Source organism: Vicugna pacos, chromosome 12, assembly GCF_048564905.1.
Source record: "Vicugna pacos chromosome 12, VicPac4, whole genome shotgun sequence".
Classification (NCBI taxonomy): domain Eukaryota; kingdom Metazoa; phylum Chordata; class Mammalia; order Artiodactyla; family Camelidae; genus Vicugna; species Vicugna pacos.
The window spans coordinates 31,770,672-31,788,043 of NC_132998.1; the positions used below are offsets into that span (position 1 = coordinate 31,770,672).

Below are 17,372 nucleotides of genomic sequence, written 5' to 3' on the forward strand. Positions count from 1 at the left end.
AGTCCTGTCAGCTAAAAAGAATGGAAATAAGGCCAAAAGAGTAGTGACTGAAATAATTTCCAATTTTAAGAAATTGGTACACAAGATCAGTTGTGCCTAATTTCTTCAAATGTAAACAGTCTCATTTTAGCTTGCACATAGAAATGCTAAGGAGAGTAAAATCTGAGCTATGTTTCAATTTCCTTTTAGAATAAAATACCAAAAGTTGGAATTATATAGGATATCGAGAAACACTAAGGCAGTACTGTTTTTAAAATACTAATTTCTTCATTAAGTTATCAGATTTGATATTTTAAAATATTTTTGCTGCTTTTTTGAGAAGTACTAAAATTAAGGTAACATGAAGCAAGTATGTAAGCATGATGGTTTTTATAAATCATTATTATCTAATAGATCATCATAAAGTGGAGGGAAATTCACATTATTGTTACAATATGGAAATTTAACATATGTGCTGCCAACACTACTGTGTAGTTTTGATAGGTTTGAGAATTTGAAACTCTTTTATGAGAAAAATTTTAAGGGGTATGAAATCAACTGAATGTCTTTTTTTCTGTTTGTATAATATGATGATTTTTTGGTCTTAGAAGAAAATGTATCACTAAATCACCAAGAAGAGTAATCTGGGTTTTAAAAGATTCTGAAAACATTTAGACAAAAAGGCAATACTAAATAACTTACACTACATTAACTTTTATTCTCACTTTGCTTGTGTCATCAATCAAAAGTCAATTTATTCTTTCCAAGAAGTTATACTAAACCAAAATTGAATGGTAAGTAAATTTCTCATTCTTGACTTTAATTCTTCACTGTTTGTGTGAAGACATAGTTGATCGTTTAGGTGAAGATACTTCGGTGTTTTGGAGGTTAGCAGAATATAGTGAGGTAACTAACCATCTTGCAACCATTTACCAGAATTGCTGCGAACTCAAATACTGAATCACAACTGTAATGAAGATGAAATGAGAATTAAAAAAATAAAAAGACACATGAATGAAGAGTTAAATAAATAGAGATCAGAATTATCCCTGAATGATATAGGTCAAATAAATGTATAAGGGTGTAGTCAAAGTCCATCTTTCACAATATTTAAAACCAATTAAAATAGATGTATAGTATAATCAGAGCTGGATCTTTTAAAGGTAACCATAGTGAACAAATCCAGGGCAATGTAATAATGTTGAACAAAACTGCAATAATTAAGCACGTGAGAGAAATCGATGACAAGGAATTCACTTGGTGTATCATGAATTAAAATCTAAAGCACAAAATTGAAATGGACAACATTTCAATTTAATGTATAAAAATTGGTACATGCAGAAATTCATTATTCAATAAATAATATGGCTACAAAAGAATGTTGGACTCTTATTAAGGTTCTAATTTCGACTTGAAAACTGACACTTGCTGTTATTGGAGACATTTTATTGGCATAACAATAATTTTGTGGCATCCTAGCATTTTGTCTGAAAAAATATACTTGCTTTATAATTCTTATTAGCATACTTAGCATAGGTATGATCAGTTGGTGCTTTCTTCACTCTGGTTTATTCTCACTTTCTCCATTCCTTGCAGTTGAACAAGAGATTTTCCGTACAGAACTTTAGAGCTATGAAGGCAAAAGAGCTCTGAAGAGAGATACAGAATGAGCAAGCTAAGCAACTTTTTCATATCCTTTTCCTATAAATTTCTAGAACTTTAGGCATTCCCATATTATCCGTATAAAAAAACATGTCAAGGCCAAGTATATCTTTATTAAAAGTGGTAGGTTTTTTGCTGCATTAGCACAGATATTTGAGACTACCTGAACATGTATGTATGCCTTTCCTATAATTTAGTAGGGGTCCATTTAATACTTTGCAATTTTTACGTCTTTAATAAGTCCCCTCCTGCTTTTTTTTTTACCTTCAGAATTCAGTTTCTTGTTGATATATTTTGCTGAGTAGGCTTCAGCTTTTATTTTATTTTGATCCACTTTTTGTGCAGTTCCATTAATATGCCCGGAGGCCATTATAATGTGACCCATTTTAGAAACTGAAGCACAAGGAATATAAAAATACACACTGGTGATGTTATATTTTTCCTTTCTACTCATGCCATCATAATTGCAGTGCATATCATTAAGTCAAAGAATAAAATCATGGCATCTTAAGGGTTAAAACTTGTTCTGTAGCTAAACCTCCCACCCAGAACAATCCAGAATGCTTAACAACTTACAGCTAAAATTCTTTACTATGAGAAAACATACTACTTCATAAACCTTTCTGTTTTAAGTAGTTCTAATTGACCTTTTTTTTTCCCTTTCTTGTTAGAGAATTGAAATATATCTCTAGGACAGATTGGTCCTACATTTTTCATTCATATTAGCAGAAGAACTATTATATCTCCTAACAAATCTTCTCTGTTCTAGGCTTAACACCCCTGGTCCTTTGTTCCTCAAAAGACAATTTCCAGAGTCTTCATCATTATTTGTCATTTGGATGGACCCCAGTTTGCCACGTCCATCTTAAATTGTGGTCACTTATGTGAGTTAGGAAGCTTTCTGTCTATAGGTAAAAGAAAACCCACCCAGGAGTAGTGATAACCTGGAAGTTTTAAATGGAAATAGTTTATTATTTCTCACAAAACAATACATCTGGTGGTTCCAGATACTCATCGATATTATCAAGAACTATATTGTTTCTGTCTTTCATGTCTGTCATCCTCAATGCAGGGGATTTTATCCTCATACTTGTGCTCTCATGGTTGCAAGGTACCACAGCAGCTCCAAGCAAGACCTTTACACAGCCACATCCAGAGGCAGGAAAAAAAGTATGTTTTTCCTTATACATTACCTTTTTAGTGAAACTCCCTTCCAGAAATTCCTCAGCAGATGTGCCCTTATATCTCATACTGAAACACATCACATTCCTGCCTAAACCACCATAGTTAAAATTAATCACTCTCACAGAGTTGAAACTAGGACTCTGCCTACCAAAAGGGAGGGAAGGGGATAGATTTAAGCAGGGAGTCAACAGTTCACTAATCACCAAAACCAAATACTTAACACCATGTGGTCTGACTGATGAGGAATATAATGGGATTTATTAATCCAAAACATGTTTAAAAATTATTACGTGGCAAGCAGTGGATCTGGTGTTAGAATTACAGCTACATGTCCTTGCATATATGGATTAAATCTCTCACATAAGGAGACAGAAAAGTAAACTTCAATTTTAATATGATGAGTTAAATGCCATGATAAGATGAGTACATGTAACCCAGTATTGGCTTCCCAGATAAGATGACGTCTAAGCTGAAGTCTGAAAGATGTGTCAATTAACCACGGTGAGGAGGTTTTAGGCAGAGAACAGGTTGGCAACAAGACTGTATACTGGAGCATAGTTAATCCCAGGAGAACTGCAACTAATGGTCCAGATATTGCTTCTTTTAAAGTAATCTAAGAGTATATTTACTTGGTTTTTAAGTACTTTCTTCTTCCGTGTATGATTTGTCCTGATTTGTACCCATCAGGACTTTTTCATTCATGTGTATACTGCTGAGTCAGATCTCCTGTATATTTGTAATTTATTTTTTAAACCTCGATGTAGGCTTTTCCATTTACCTAATTTCATTTAAGCTCTATTAGTCCAGGAGTCAGCAAACTTTTTCTGCAAAGGGCTGGATAGTATTTTGTGGACCATGTGGTCCTTGTTGCAGCTACTCAACTCTGCCATGGTAGAGTGAAAGCAGCCACAGACACTGTGTAAAGGAATGACCACGTTCCAGTAAAGCTCTACAAAAATAGGGAGTTGGCCGTTGTCTGCCGGCCTCAGTCTAAACCTAGACTGCCTGTAGTATTCCAGTCCCAAGGTAACTTCCACGTAGCACCAGAAGAGTAAGATTCCTTGTCTCTTCCCAGTTAGTCTTCTCTTTAGAGATGCTGACGAGAAAAAAGTGAGACAATGTCGATCTGTAATTAAAGGATTTTATTAACCATAATGACTTGATCAGAGTCAGCAAAGTTATCCTCCCAAATACCTAAGCCCACAGGTTGGTTCAGCATTCATGTATAACAGCCCATTCCTTCATTATCTATCTGAATTCCACACAGATTCCCAAACAGTGCCTTCTTGAATGGTCATACAGTTTGATCCTTTCATTATCATATCATTATTTTAGAGAGGTTTGGTGCCCTTGACAACCTAGTTTTGTCCCTTTCCAGCGCTTTCTTGGTGATAACCTATTAATATTTTTTAATTGAAGTATAGTTGGTTTACAATATTATATTTCAGGTGTACAGCATAGTGATTCAGTATTTTTACAGATGATAATTCCACTTTAAGTGATTATAAAATAATGGCTGTGCTATGCAGTATATCCTATCGTGCCCCTCCCTACTCCCATCTTCCCACTGGTAACCACTAGTTTGTTCTCTGTATCTGTGAGTCTGTTTCTGTTTTTTTTATATACATTTGTTTTATTTTTTACATTTCACATTTTAGTGATGACACAGTATTTGTCTCTCTGACTTATTTCATAATACTTTTCTTATTAAGTAGAATACTCTCTAGGTTCATCCATGAATACTGTTTCTTTCTTCTAGAGTATGCACATTGTGTCTGATCAAGAATATATGAAAATTGGATATGTGGTCCTTTCCTCTTACAGTGCACTAATGGCATTTATTATTAAACTGACCTCTTATGTTTCACCTCTATTAGTTTCCTACTACTGCCATAACAAACTACCACAAAGTTATTATTTCATAGTTTAGTAGGTCAGAAGTCTGGGTACGTACAGTGTGACTCAGCTGGGTCCACTGCTGAGAGTCAAAAAAGTCTGAAATCAAGGTGCCAGCAGGGTTGCATTCCTTTTTGGAGGCTCAGGGGTAAATCTGCTTCAAAGCTCATTCAGTTTGTTGGCCAAATTCAGTTCCTTGCAGTTTTAGGACTGAGGTGCCATTTCTTTGCTGGCTGTCATTCTCAGCTGGGAATTGTTCTCAGCTTCTAGAGTCCACCTGCATTCTTTAGCTCAGGATCCTATTCCTCCCCATCAAAGTTAGCATCAGTTGGTTAAGTCCTTCTCACACTTCAAATCTCTCTGACCTCCCCATTCTGTCTCATCTCTTCTGCTTCTACCTGGAGAAAGTTCACTGCTTTTAAGGGTTCCTATGATTAGATTGGACCAGCCTGGATAAACCAGGGTATCTCTCTATTTGAAAGTCTAAACTTAATTACATCTACAAAGTTCCTTTTGCCAGGTAAAACAATTTGAAGTTCTGGGGAGGGAGGTGAACCTTTTGGGGGGGTCATTATTCCACCTATCACAACTTCATTGTATTTTTGCTTCTATTTCATATTTTTTAACATAATTGCTTGGACTGTTCACTTAGTTCTAAAATACCTTCATAATATGAGCATGCTAAATATTTTTCATCAATACATCTCAGTATTTTATTTCCTAATTACATAAATGTAAATGCCAAGTAGTTTATGTAATCAAGGAATACACTTTTTCTTCAGCATATTATGAACCATTTCCTCATGTCACTGAGTTTTTTATAAAAATAATTTTTATCATTGTATAATCCTTGGTTGAGTGGACATACTACAATTTATTTAACATTGCTCACTTATAAATCATCTGGGGTTTCCCCAGTGTTCCACTAGCGTAAGTAACTATAGTGAACATTTTTGTGCCATAAGATTGTCTAGATGTTGGATTATTTTCTTAGGATAGATTCCCAGAAATAACTGCATCAAAGGCCATGAATTTCCCATGATAGAAACTACTTTCCAAAAGATTTGAACAAAGTTTGTATCCTCAGAAGTACTCTCACCAGCAGTGAATGTCATCATTCAAAACAAAGCACACACAGTTGAAATGAAAGGACATTAGACAATAATTCAAAGTAATATGAAGAAGTAAAAGTCTCAGTAAAAGTAAGTACACAGGCAATTATAAAAGCTAATATTATTGTAAAAATAGTATGTAATTTCACTTTACTTTAAAAAATTTATATATATATGTATATATATACACACACACACACATATAAGATCCTTTTCCATTATAGTTTATTACAAGAAATTGAATATAGTTCCCAGTGCTATACAGTAGGTCTTTGTTTATCTGTTGTATATATAGTGTAGCTCCACTTTTTTAAAACAAGATTTAAGAGACTAATACATTTTAAAACGAATTATTAGTCCAAAACTAGTATTACTGTAACTTTGGTTTATAATGCCATATTTTGTTTTCTATATAATTTTAAGAGACTTAAAATTACTAGTTTGAGCATAAGCCATGGACCTTCCATATTCGATTTGGGACAAAGTGAGGACAAGGCCTTAGCACTTTGCTGTAATTCCTGCTGCTTCCCTTTGGGCGGTGCTGCCGTGGTCTGAGATGCTGACTTGAATCCCCTATGGGAGGCTTAGAGGGAAATGGAGTCTGACTCCATGTCGAGTCAGTCATGGAGCCCAGGAGTGCTGCCCCTATGCATGGCCTAGGTAAGTGGATGAGTTGGTTGCACCCTTAGGGGGACCACCAACTAGGAATCTGAGAAGGGCTAACTTCATTTGAGACATGTGGGTCGGGTGGGCCTAGGGAAGGGCCATAACCCACCATGAAATCGGGCTGCTATGCACAGAAGCCAGATGAGCAGAGGTAAGGGTGACAAAATGTCTTGGGAGGGAGCCACTGAGTCTTGTTTAGTCAGGTATCATGTCTGTGTGGTTAGAGCAGGGGTCAAGACTGAGACAGCCATGTAGCTCTGGACAAATTACATTTTCAGAGCTCTCAATTTCTTGTCTGAAAAATGAGGTCATTGTACCCCTCCTTCCACCACCACCATGGCTAGGATAGCCCAGTTCACAAAGTGGGAATGGCAAGCCCACGGTGAGTGCCCCAGAACTTGGGGTCTTGCCACTACTGTGGCAACTGAAATAAAGTCACACAAAATGAAAAAAAATTATTTATATTTTTGGACAATGTATAAAGATGTAATTTTGTGTGACATCACAGGTGTAGGAATGGAGCTGTTAAAGGAACAGAAGTGGTGAGAAGTTTTTGGAGCCTGGATATATTCTGAAGTTGCAGCTGTTGGGGATTTGCCTTTGGACAGGATGTGATGTGTGAAAGCTAAGAATCTATGGTTGATTCATGGTTTCTGACCTGAGAAATTTACTGAAATTCCTAATGGAGGTTTCAGCCTGTCTGCACCTTAACCATTCTGTGATGCGTACCCTCATTCAGCAAAACAAAATCCCTGCAGATAATTCTCTTCCTTAGACGAAGTTAGGAACCATCTATTGTTGCTTGAGCACCTCTCTTTACTCTGTGTGTCTGTGTGTGTGTGTGTGTGTGTGTGTGTGTGTGTGTGTGTGTGTATGTGTGTATTGTCAGGGAGGTATGATGGATTTTAGCTCCTTCCCTAAGTAGCTTGGAAGAATAGCAGAGGGGATGAATATATATATAAAAAGCTGAAGAAGTTTATAAACAGCTCTTTTGCCAATCCAGTGTTCAGAGGTCAGGGAGGTGAGGAAAAACCAGGACAGGAGACCAAGAAGTGACAGGAGGAAAATCAGGACAGTGGTGCCCTGAGAGACAAATGAAGAAATTGTTTAAGAAGGAGGGAATGGTTGGCTTTGTTAAATGCTGCTCAAAGGTCAAAAGTGAGAAGTGAAAACTGACAATTAGATTTAATATTAAGGACGTGGCTGGTGACCTTGAAAACAATTTCAATGGAGTAGTGGGGGAAAGACCAGTTTGCAGTGAGGCACAAGAAAGAATAAAGGGGAAAATTTGATACCAAAAATGAAAAGACTCAATAAAGAAAATATACATTCTCATTTCCCTGTGCCCTTCCCTGCCCTTTAAAAAAGAATCTCTCCTATTAATTCGTATACTAAAAACAAAGCAAAATAAAATCTTCACATCCTAATGTATAAGATGCCCTTGCAGGAATTTACTAGATGTTTATTAAGGCCATACCATACATGAAAGGGAGAAGGGAAGCATGAAGCCTGTTTCACATATTGTTATAAATCTATAATGTTAGAATAAAAGGGAAAGCTGATTCCTACCAATTTAAAAGGGTGAAAAATTGGATACAATGAGCATAGATAGCTCTTTCAAGGAGTTTTACATCAAAGTGTAAGCTAACCATATACTTTACAATCCAAACTGGAACACATTTGAAAAGGGTACCATTAATAATTAAGCCAAAATTTAATTGTAAGTATAAACTGGAATGGACATGACAAACAAATATTATTTTATGGAAGAAAGGGGAGGGAGGGCCATGGCTGAAAAGGAAGTGGAAGAAAAATTGTTGGTTTGTTAATTTTTTAAAGAGGGGGGAAGTAATAGCTGATAGAAGTGATCTGTTAAGGAGGAGAAGTTTTATGATAGAGCAGGGAAAGGACATTTTTGGAGCAATTTCTTTGAGTAGACAAGAGGGGATAGTACATTGTGTACATGTGGAAGAAGTGATTTTAGCCAAGAGCACAGACAGAAGGCAGAGAACATGGAAACAAATGAGTGTAGATGAGATGATGTCATGGGAGCTTGTGGAACTTTTCTTATGAAGGTTATTTTCTCACTGAAATAGGACATTTACTAGGAGTGAGGATTAGGAAGGGGTTGTTGGAGGTTTTAAGAGAGAGAGAGATGAAATAGTTTTATAGGAGAAAGGAAGAATGAGTGGAGAAGAGAAATACAATTAGACACTATTTAGGTCCAATTGCAGTTAATAATATGTTTTAAGTAAGACCAGTCAATATGGTTGTGTGTTTTTCTCAAGTCAGGTTTTACTGTGTAGGTGTAGTCATAGAGAAAGCTGAAAATTGGACTTAATCAGGGTTTATTGTTTAGCCAAGTGCAATAAAGTAAGAGAAATGCAAGGGAAATGAGAGTGTATCCAAAGGAATGATTTTATCATTTGACCATTTAATAATTTTACCATGATTTTATCATCTGACCACATATAGTGTATTCGTTTCATAGGGCTGCTATAACAAAGTGCCACAAACTGAGTACTTTAAAATAACAGAAATGTATTGTCTCACAGTTCGGGAGGTTAGAAGTCTACAATCAAGGTGTTGGCAGGGCCATACTCCCTCTGAAGCTTCTAGGGGAGGAGCCTTCCTTGCCTCTTCCAGTTTCTGGTAGCTCCAGGCATTCATTCCTTGGCTTGTGGTAGCATAATTCAGATCTCTACCTCTGTCTAAACATGATTGTCTTCCTTTGTGTGTGTGTTCAAATTTTCCTCTTTTTCTAAGGACACCAGTCAAATTAGGGCCCACCCTATTGACCTCATCTTAACTTGATTATATCTGCAAAGCCCCTATATTCAAATAAGGTCACATGCACAGGTCCTGGGAATTACTAGGTGCAGGTACTAGGACTTTGACAACTTCGGTGAGGATACAATTCAACCCATAACACCTGAGTAGAGAAGTAAGGACATGAGGGAGTAAGAGTGAAATGGTGGTAGGATCAATGGATTGCAGATCCCAATGGTGCTGAAGAGTGTTTGGAGTTGGTATTCTCGAAATAAGGTAGAAATAAGGTAGAGATTGGAGGATGGGATGTTTGAAATTAGATTATGCAGAGGTTAATTAACGGTAATGAAAGATGTAGAATGACTTCAGGAGTGAGTAGCTAACAAAGAGTGAAGAGCAATATCACTGGAGGAGGGGAAACCAAAGAACTGAGAGGCCAGTGTGTCAAATGGATCATCAGTTAGGATCTTAAAATCCCCAAGAATAGTGACAGGAGGGGAAATTAGAGAGAGTTAAGTGCCCCCGGAGCCAAAATGTTGAAGGACTAAGGAGGAGTAAACGGTGGGGTTGGAAGATAACTTCAACAAGAATGGGTAATGGGTGCTGTAGTCTGACAGTACAGGATTCAAAGATGGATGTTTTTTGAGAGAAGAGGGAGGGAAAATGTTTAGGAAGCACTAATAAAGTACAAAACACCTACCCCACCTCCAGGCTCTGTGATATGAAGGCTGTGGGAGGAAAAACTGCCACTTCTTGAAGCAGGGCCCTTAGTGAAGAGACACATTTCAGTAAAATGAAGTCTGTAAAAGGAATATTTAAAGAAGACATTAAGGGAAGATTTTGCTGATAACTGAGTTCTAGAAGGACTCACAGTGGAAAGGTTTTGGATGCTGGAGAGGGATGGAAGATGGGATCAAGAAAGGTGATGTACAGATCAGTATAGAGATTAATGGCTGAAGAGTGAGGGATGTGTTAGGAGACCATGGCTTGTGATTTGGAAGCTCCCATTTGATTTTTGCTGGTGGATAATACATGGAGGCTTGCAGAGCATGGTCTCACTCTAGCTCATGGACTCTTTTCACTGCTTTATCAACATTCACAAAGATCTTGTATATTCATTATATGTCTACATGTTTTCCTTCTTATACACTGGAAAGTGTAGTCTTTGAAGGCAGGTTTATCGGCCGTCATCTTCATTCTTACAGCACTGGTGCCTAGAACCGAGCTTGGCACACAGCACTCAGTAACTGTATTTACTGATGAATACCTACATTGATTTCATTCTCTCAATCTACTAATAGGTTTAAAGCCTTCTGAAGATACTCCTTCAGTTAAACTGCATCTCCCTCATGTCTTCAATCTGTAACTATCAGGTCATTTATCAGCATTCCATCGTATACTAGTATCTCCCATTCTTCAAACAAAACAAAACAAAAACAAAAACTTCCCTTGAGCCTTTGTCTCTCTCTAGTCTGTCTCCACGATATTGCCCCAATCTTCTCCATGGCCAGACTTCTCAGGAGAGCTACCTAAAACAAGCTGTCTCAACTTCCTCACATTCTCTTTATTCTCAATTCCACTGCAACTTGAATTTCTACCCCTACACCACCACTCAAATGAAACTGCTTTTGTTACTATATCCAAGGAAAATGTTCATGTCCTCACCTTATTAAACTTTTTGAAGTTTTTGACATAACTAAATACTCCTTTCTTACTCTTGGCTTTACTCATGATTCCAACATTCTTGGTTTTCCTCTTAATTCACTTCTTGTTTCTTTTCCATCTTCTTTATTTTCTTCTTCTTTATCTAACCCTTATATGCTGGAATTTCAATTTTCTTTTCTTAGGTAATCTCATTCATTTACTGTAGTTTATATGCCAAGACTTCCAAAAATTTATCTCCACTTAGACCATTATTCTGAAATCCTTAACATTTTCACTTGGATGTTTCATAGGCATTTCATACTTAAAGTGTTCAAAATAGAGCTCTTGGTCCCCCTTTTCCCTTCACTTCTTCCCATGTTAACATGAAACATGATAATCTTTTGGTATTTTTCATTTTAGTAAATGGCACTACCATCCACCCAAAGTTTGGATCTTTGTTTCTACAATTTCCCTCAACTTATCCTCACATACATATAATATATCAGCTTGTCCTATTGAGTCTCTCTACACGTATTTCTGATTTATCAATTGCTCACCTTTTTTTGGACATTTTATTTATTTTACTTTTAAACATTTTTTATTGAGTTATAGTCATTTTACAATGTTGTGTCAAATTCCAGTGTAGAGCACAATTTTTCAGTTATACATGAACATACATATATTCATTGTCACATTTTTTTTGCTGTGAGCTACCACAAGAACTTGTATATATTTCCCTGTGCTATACAGTATAATCTTGTTTATCTTGCTCACCATTTTTAAACTCCTTCCCAATCCATGCTACTTAATTTCTTACCTTCAATAGCCTATCAATTTCCATCATTGCCCTGCCTCCCATCTGCCTTTTTAAAGAGCAACCAGAATGATCTTCTTAAAATAAGATGCAAATATGTCACTCCTCTACTTAAAATACTTCATCGATTCTCAGTATACTTGAAATAAAACTCCAAATCCCTAACGTAGCTCACAAGGCTCAGCACGATCTGACTCCTGCCTAATCTAACTTGTGTTCATCTTCACTCCAGCCTTAAGGAAATGCTCTCATGTTGTTTTTTCTGTCTGTAATGCTCTTCTCTTGACTCTTCATTGTCTAAACACTGTTTTCAGGTCCCAGTTTAAATGTTATTTAAGTGTTTAGTTTTAATATAATTTGCAGAGATACTTATTAGAAACAAGTAATTAGACTTAACTTTGTTTTACTTGATTCATTGATTACTACAAGTTTTTTCATAACATGATTTTCCCTTTTTGAGTTGTTTTGATTCTCTTCTCAGTAATCTGTAATATTTTTAAGAAAAATTTTCAGGACAGTATCTTCTAAGTATTTTTATTTCTGGTGATATACCCTCATAAAAAATGATAGTTTTGTGTTTTTTAAAAGGTTACAGTATTTTCTTCCTCTCATATAAGAGGCACTGTTGGTTGCCTACAAACAGCCTTTTCCCCTGCTACTTTATTAAGAGAATTCTGGCTTTGTTTATGTAATCCATCATTCACCACCCAGCCACGCACTGTACTAAGCCAACTGCATTGCCCTTGTAAGTGATTGGCTTAGGAGTGGACATGTGACACAACACTAGCCAGTGAGATTCTTCTTCTGCTTGATATTGTCAGATCTATGTGTAATGCCTGGAACTGTAGGACCATCTTACGAAAAAGAAGATGAGTAACTCAGGATAAGACTGATCCCCTGAGCTTGTCAAAGCAGAATGATAGAAAGAACCTAGGTCCTTAAGCTACTAAATTAACCAATCTCAGCCAATTTTAGAAATTCTTATATGAGATAATAAATCTGTTTTACTGTTTGTATTAGTTGCATTGGCCTTTCTATTTCTTGGAACTAAAAAATTCCTTATACATAACTTTATATGTTGTTTTATTACTTCTGCAGGGATATATGAGGGCAGCATGATTGTTGTTCTTTGAAATATGACTTGTTTTTGTTGACTGATTGCTAACAATATTTTTTATTTAAAATTTAAAAATGTCTCTATAATGTATAGACATTTATCTCTATTTTTCTTGGCACTTAGCCTTTTAACTTGACAGATTCAATTCTAACACTAAAAGTTTTCTTCAGTTATATCAGTAATTCTTGCTGCTTTTCCTGATCCTTCTGCTGATTTTGCTTTAAATTTATGGTCACCGAACACTACTAAACCATCAGGGCTGCGTAGTTCACAGTTCTACCCATACTCTTCAGTTCAGCTCTTTATTTCCTGCTTTCCTCCTCTTTCTACAAACCTCCAACATTCCTTCTTCTCTCCTCCTAATGAAGCCCATGATTTTGCTTATTTCACTGTGAAGATGGAAGTAATCAAAAGAGAATTTCTGCATCTTCCTACCCTGTGTCAGACATGAAGATGTACCCACTTAGATCCCCCTTCAGGAAAGGACTGGTTGCCAGTTGCTTGGTTGCTAGCTGCCAGCTGTTAATGCCTTCAGTGTCCACTTCAGCTTTCAGGCTAAGGCCATGGGCTTCTCTAGTGGCACCTAGGCAATGAGAGAGCAAGATGGTGTGCAAGAATCTATCCATTTCCATCTAAGGTGTGACTCCTCTAATGGGCAATCTTAACTCAAGCTGGGCTGGCAGAGATTGCCGGAACAGTATCACAGAAGTCTACTAGTAGTTTGATGGCTACCCCCTGACCCATGTCTTTTCCTTTCGTAAGAGTCACTTTCCATTAATCATTTTAGGCTCCTCACCCTGTCTTAGTATCTGCTTCCTGAAACAACTCCTACATTGAAAGGCTGAACAATGTTCATACACTGTTTTGCATGAGTGAAATGGACAGACAGCCAACTCAGATGAAATCCTCAATTTGTGCACCAAATAACTATTGTTTTGAAACCATTAAAGGCTTTTTCTCCTGAAATGTTTTCCCCTCTCTCCTACATTATCAATTTTTCTTTTTCTGTACGATTATTTTTGCCAGCTTACAAACACATTGTAAAGTCTCTCAACCTAAAAAACAAAAAATCTTCCGTTGACCATACATCGCCCTTCAGCTTCTGCTGATGTTTTCTGTTTCTCTGTATAGAAAAACTCTTAAAAGTATTGTTGGTCTCTTTTTTTGTTCCTTCTCATTTTATCCTTTTTGTCTGTTTAAATTTTTATTGAAGCATAGTTGATTGACAGTGTTATTTTCAGGTGTACAGCAAAGTGATTCAGTTATACATATACACACACATATATATTTTCTTTTCATTATGTTTTTACAAGAGATTGAATATAGTTTCCTGTGCTATACAGTAGGCCCTTGTTGTTTATCTTATAGTAACATGTGTCTGTTAATCTGCAACCCCTAATTTATCCCTCCCTGCCCTTTCCCCTTTGATAACCATAGTTTGTTTTCTATGTCCATGAGTCTGTTTTTAGTTTGTAAATAGAATCTGTCTTTTTTTTTTTAGATTCCACATACAAGTGATAACATATGATATTTGTCTTTCTCTGTCTGACTTACTTCACTCAATATGATAATCTCTAGGTCCATCCATGTCACTGTAAATGGCATTACTTTATTCTTTTTTAAGGCTGAGTAATATTTTATTGTGTGTGTATGTGTGTATCTCACATCTTCTTTATCCATTCATCTGTTGATGGACATTTAGGTTGTTTCCATGTCTTGGCTATTATAGATAGTGCCACTATGAATGTTGGGGTGCATGTGTCTTTTCAAATTGAGGTTCCCTCTGGATATATGCCCAGGACTAGGATTGCTGGATCATATGATAAGTCTATTTTTAGTTTTTTGAGGACTCTCCACACTGTTTTCCATAATGGCTGCACCAAATTACATTCTCACCAACAGTGCAGGTGGGTTCCCTTTTCTCCACAGCCTCTCCAGCATTTATCATTTTTGGACTTTTTAATGTTAACATTCTGACTGGTATGAGATGATACCTCATTGTGGTTTTGATATGCATTTCTTTGATATTAGTGATATTGAGCATCTTTTCATGTGCTTGTTTGCCATCTGGATGTCGTCTTTGGAGAAATGTCTGTTTGGGTCTTCTGCTCATTTTTTGATTGGGTTGTTTATTTTTGATATTAAACTGTACAAGCTGTTTGTATATTTTGGAGATTAGCCCCTTGTTGATGTCATTTGCAAATATTTTCTCCCATTCTGTAGGTTATCTTTTCATCCTGTTTATGGTTTCCTTTGCTGTGCAAAGCCTTTAAGTTTAATTAGGTCCCATTTGTTTATTTTTGGTTTTATTTCCATTACTCTAGGAGCTGGTTCAAAAAAAATATTGCTGAAATTTATGTCAGTGTTCTGCCTATGTTTTCCTCTAGGAGTTTTATATTATACCATCTTACATGTAGGTCTTTAATCCATTCTGAGTTTATTTTTGTATATGGAGTTAGAGAATGTGTTAATTTCATTCTTTTACATGTAGCTATCCAATTTTCCCAGCACTACTTATTGAAGAAACTGTCTTTTCTCCATTGTATATTCTTGCCTCCTTTGTTGTATATTAATTGACCATAAATGTGTGGGTTTATTTCTGGACTTTCTGTTCTGTTCCATTGATCTATGTGTCTGTTTTTGTGCCAGTACCATACTGTTTTGATCACTGTAGCTTAGTTGTATAGTCTGAAGTCAGGAAGCATGATTCCTCCAGTTCCATTCTTCTTTCTTTAGGTTGTTTTGGCTATCGGGGGTCTTTTGCTTTTCCACACAAATTTAAAAATTTTTTGTTCCAGTTCTGTGAAAAATGTCATTGGCAATTTGATAGGGATTGCATTGAATCTGTATATTTCCTTCGGTAGGATGGCCATTTGAACAATTTTGAGTCTTCCATTCCAAGAACACGGTATATCTTCTCATTTTATTTTGAACCAACTCTGATTAGGCTCTGTTCCTACTTTTCCACTGAAACTGTTTTTGTCCTATCTCTACTTTGCTTCAAGGCTTGGTCCTCATCTTATCTGATCTTTCAGGAGCATTTGACACAGTTAATCATCTTCTTTGAAACAGTTGCTTCATTTAGCTTTCAGGGCCCAGACCTCCTGTGTTTTTTCCCTCCACCTCACTGGCTGCCCCTCTCCCCCTTAACCTTAGTGAATCCTTCTTATATTCCTAAGTGTCACAAGACTCTGTTGTTGATCTTCTCTGTCCATACTCACTTCCCAGGTGATCTTTTCCAGTATCATGGATTTAAGTACCACAAATGCATTGACTACTCCCAAATTCATATTTCTAGCCCTAACTCTTCCCTGGACTCCAGATGCATGTATTCAACTTCTACCTGGGTATTTCTCAGCCTATACTTGGTGTCACTAGGCTTACTATGCACAGAGGAGGAGGCATCAATTTTGATAATTTGAGAGGAGTATATTTCATCAAGATTTTCTATTTTTTAAGTATAGAATTACAATATTTAAAAATAATTTTGTTTAGATTCCATTGTTTTTTACTTCATTTATTTTCTTTATTTCCATTATAGGATTTCTCAGAGAAAGCCCTGAGGTTGCTTTATTTTAAAAAAGATATTAACTAGTCACAGTAATTCAGTATCTGTGTTAGCCATTTTCAGGTGTGTAATTTAAGGGATTTAGTTTGGTGAACTATTTATCTTCTAGTGATCTTGAAAACACTTTGTAAAATATATGCTTTATCTGTTCTATAATTTTAGTGGCTTTCAATATCATGCTTATTAGCCTTTAGTTTCTGGAATCTTTTTTATGTTTTGAAAATGGGAACATCTGTGCATCTTCAGCCTTCTGGCAGGTCTTGTGTTCTCCACTTCTCAAAATTACTGACAATGATTCTGTCACCTAGTATTATGTTTTATACCCATGGATGTAATTCATCTGTGGCCAAAGACTTTAACCAGTTTAAAGGAACTATGTGTATTCTTACTATGCTTCAGTTGTCTCATAATCATATGTATTTAACCCTCGTATATTTGGAAATTATTCTTCTTAATGAATATAAGCAACACAGTAGTTAATAATAGTTTACTACCTCGAACAATAGGCCTTTCTGTTAAAATTTTTCCACATCCAGTAAAAAAATCCAAAATGATCTAAGTAACACTTTTGTTTTAAACTGTGTAGTAAAGAATACATTTTTAAGAAAGATCAATTATCCTTTTTTGCTTTTTATTGTATTTAAATTTAGATAAATTGTATATTTCAGTGGAAGGTATTGAATATGATTATTTTTCCCTAAATATCCTGTTCTGCAGGATTAAAAATGAAAGACTTCATAAGGATAGACATAAATCAACAGAACAAAATTGGGAATCTAGAAATGGACCCACATTTATGCCATTAATTGATTTTCAGTAAAGGTATCAAAGAAAGTCAATTGGAGAAGATTAGTCTTTTCAAGAAATGTTTTTGGAATAACTGTGTATTCACATGGAAGAGAAATTAACTTTGTTCTTTCTTCACATCATACATCAAAAGTAATTAAAAATGGATCATAG

General features: G+C 36.0%; 1 long non-coding RNA gene across 1 annotated transcript; it reads right to left on the reverse strand.

The window, feature by feature from the left end:
- Positions 1-673: 673 nt before the first annotated feature.
- LOC140700195 (uncharacterized) lies at positions 674-1,635 on the reverse strand. Its single transcript, XR_012078491.1, has 2 exons — positions 1,507-1,635; positions 674-946 (listed from the first exon to the last, which is right to left on the reverse strand). It is a non-coding gene; the product is annotated as an uncharacterized lncRNA (long non-coding RNA).
- Positions 1,636-17,372: the final 15,737 nt, after the last annotated feature.